A 3,273-nucleotide genomic window follows, 5' to 3' on the forward strand; every position below is an offset into this window, starting at 1 on the left:
TCAGACAGCAGATATGAAGACAACAAGCAAAGAACGCTGGCATACCAAACCAGAGAATGCGAAAAATTGGTTGGAGGCTAGAAATTTAAAATAACTATAAAAACATTCCCGAAATATCAATGGGGTTTTTTCGTACCACCAATATATTCGTTACTGAAGTTTGCCGAAGCTATGCAAGATTGTGCTTGAATAGTGGGATGACTCAGTTGCTGCAGGTTGGGCGCTCTCTGTGATAGAAAAGTTTAATCATTTGAATGAATATTTATGGTGATGGCCACGCAGGCTGAAAGTATGAGTTCAGAAAAGCACTGTTTGATCGGATAGAAAAGGACTCTAATTTCCATGCCACGCCTTGTTCTTGACATACTGTAGTGGAACCGGGCATACGAATTTACAAATCATTTCAGTTTTATTTCGTTCCAATAAATTTGTATTTTTTGTTAATCACTTGTAGGGTGCTCAGCAATCATTTTTTAACTTTTTTTATATTTCAGAGTTTCAAAGTTGCTCAAGATTTAGTTGATCGATTTTTTCAAATTTTGCAAATAATATCATACCATTTTAATTTTTTAATAATTTCAAACAAATTCTATATTTGTATTTCTCAAATTTGCGCAGCTTCCTCAGTTAAATCGTTGTTTTTTTACTATTAACGTATTTTGTAAATTTTCCAAATTAATTTAAAAAAATTTTAATTTTTTTGATATTTTCAAAAATTAGCAAGAAAAATTTTTTTTAAATAATTTTTGCAATTAAAAAGTAGGAAAATAATTCTTAAACTGATTTTTAACATATTTTTTACTTTTCGGAAAACATTTATTTTCACTATTCTCTCTTAATCTAAGTAGTTAACACCAAGCAAAGCAATATCTCAACTTCAGCGCTTCTTTCTTTCATATTCACACAGCAAAAACGAAAAAACACACAAAAAAAAAAGAAAAAAACTCAGCAAAGCCACAAAATCAACCGCCCTGCCAATGTACCAAATTTGTTCCATCCTTTAAGGCAAATAAAAAAACACCAACATAAATTTCTCGCCTACTTCTTAGTTGGCGGCGACGACAGATGTCCGACAGCCGAGAAATTATGTGTGTCACTGCTGTGGCGGCTGCTCCGGAAGACGCCCTCGATACAAGAGCGCTTACTTACATACATACTTGTGGCAAAACAGAACAAAGAAAGACACCACATAACATGAAATACAAAACACACATCCACGCACACAATTTGCACCATTATTCGCGGACATGTTGGTAGTTTGGTGTGACAGCTTTTGTTTTAGTTTCCTTCTTATGGAAATTTTTTTCGCAGATTTTTGGCACACTTTTTTGACTATTTGACGCCATTTCTACTTTTTTTGTACTTTTTTTTTTTACTCTAACTTTACTGGGCTATTTTGCTTAAAGCTGTAGCTATAATTTCAACGCTTAAAAATAACAAAAGCAAAAAGTTTAATTTGTGAATTAAAATGCTAGAGAGCGTAAAATACCTTTTTTGTTGTAAAGTACTTTGTGGATTTTTTTCAAATTTTCTTTTGTCGTACTTGAGTTGCTGAGTGAGAGTGTATTTGTGTGATAGAAATTAAAAATGTTGAGATTGAACTAAACCATAACTGTATTTACACATACATTGAATACACATATGTGTATTTAAATATGTACTTGTATATGTGTGTGCGTAATTATTTAATTTTCCATATAATAATGAAAATAGAAAAAAAATATGTTAATGTAAAGTTAAATAATACTTTTCCTGTATATAACTGTATACTATACACAAATGAGTATGTATTACATTTGTATGTATTTGCGAGTACGAGCGTATGTGTGTAGGTAAGAGTTAAAAAATGTTTTTTTTTAGCTATACATAAAATAATATTAGAGCAGCAGCACCTTGTGTAAATTAAATAAATTTATAGCAGTAATAATTGGATATAAATCGAATAACAAAAATAAAAAACAGCAAATTAAATGAGATTAACAGTTTTTAGTCTAAGATAAAAAAAAGGAATTTAATGTGTGCAAATTAAGCCAAATATTTGTGAAAACAATTGCGGTGAGTATTTAGCAAATGGATGTGGAAAAATCATTGTAAAAAAGTGTAGGAAAATTCTAGTCAATGAGCAGGAAAAAAAGCAAATTTTAATACAAAAAAATTTAAGTTTAAATAAAATCACTAAACAATAATAATGAGCTAGTAAAATAAATTGATTGTACTTATATGAGTGAGTGAATTACTAGAATACAAAAAGTATAAAAATTAAATTAAATTAAAATTTAAAAATATCAATAATAAATTAAATGGTAAATAAATGGGAAAATGACAAAAATCGCATTAAACCAAACAAAATGCCTCATTTATTGCCAAAAGCAAACAAAGAAAAATCTGAAAATATACCGGAGCACCGTATTAGTGGCGAATAGGTTTTGACGACTTGAAATGAAAAAAACAAAACATACTCATTGAAGTATACGAAAAGGATCCAAATAAATGATATTTAATAGTTTACTAGCTTTGGCGAAATAAGCTTGAAAACATTAAGAAAAACTTTTTTTGTTGAAAACTAAGTTTTAATATTGAATTTATTATTATTATTTTTTTTTTCTACAATGTGAGTGTTTTTTTTATATATATTATAATATTGGTACCTGGAACCACCTGGAGTAACAATCTGCACTATTTGGGAATTGCTGTAGCAAATTTTTTATACCAATGCGAAATGTGGAAGAAATTTTGTTCCAGACAGTCGGTTCTACGTAACCGACACGACCCGGAATTATATCCGGCCAAGGAATGTCACTCCTCCAGCATGCCCCTGTACATGCATGCCCTTGTCCTCCCAGTTTTTTAAATCATGTGCAATATAACAGTAGTCTCTGAGAATTTGAAGAGCTTTTCTCAAAAGAAATTCAAAGACTTTAAACAGATTTTTCAGAACTTTCAACTAAAAATACTTCAAAATTGGAAATAATTATTTATTGCAAATCCCTTTTAAAATTTATTTAAAAAGGGATGTTCGAAATTTTCACAATTAAATCTTTTTTTATTATCAGAATTTTTTAATCTCGCTTTTTAAATCATTTTATATATATATAATATTCTTGGTAGTTTTTAGTAGAGGCTTCTCAAAATTATGTATGCATCTTTAAAGTTTTTGTGTATTGCATTTTTTTCTAATATTCTTTTAATTTATTAAATTCAAGAAACATTTTAGAAATTCCAATTAAAACAAATCCTAACCATGAAATATAATTAAAGTAAAATAAAATAAAA

This window comes from Anastrepha obliqua, chromosome 2, assembly GCF_027943255.1.
Source record: "Anastrepha obliqua isolate idAnaObli1 chromosome 2, idAnaObli1_1.0, whole genome shotgun sequence".
Lineage (NCBI taxonomy): Eukaryota > Metazoa > Arthropoda > Insecta > Diptera > Tephritidae > Anastrepha > Anastrepha obliqua.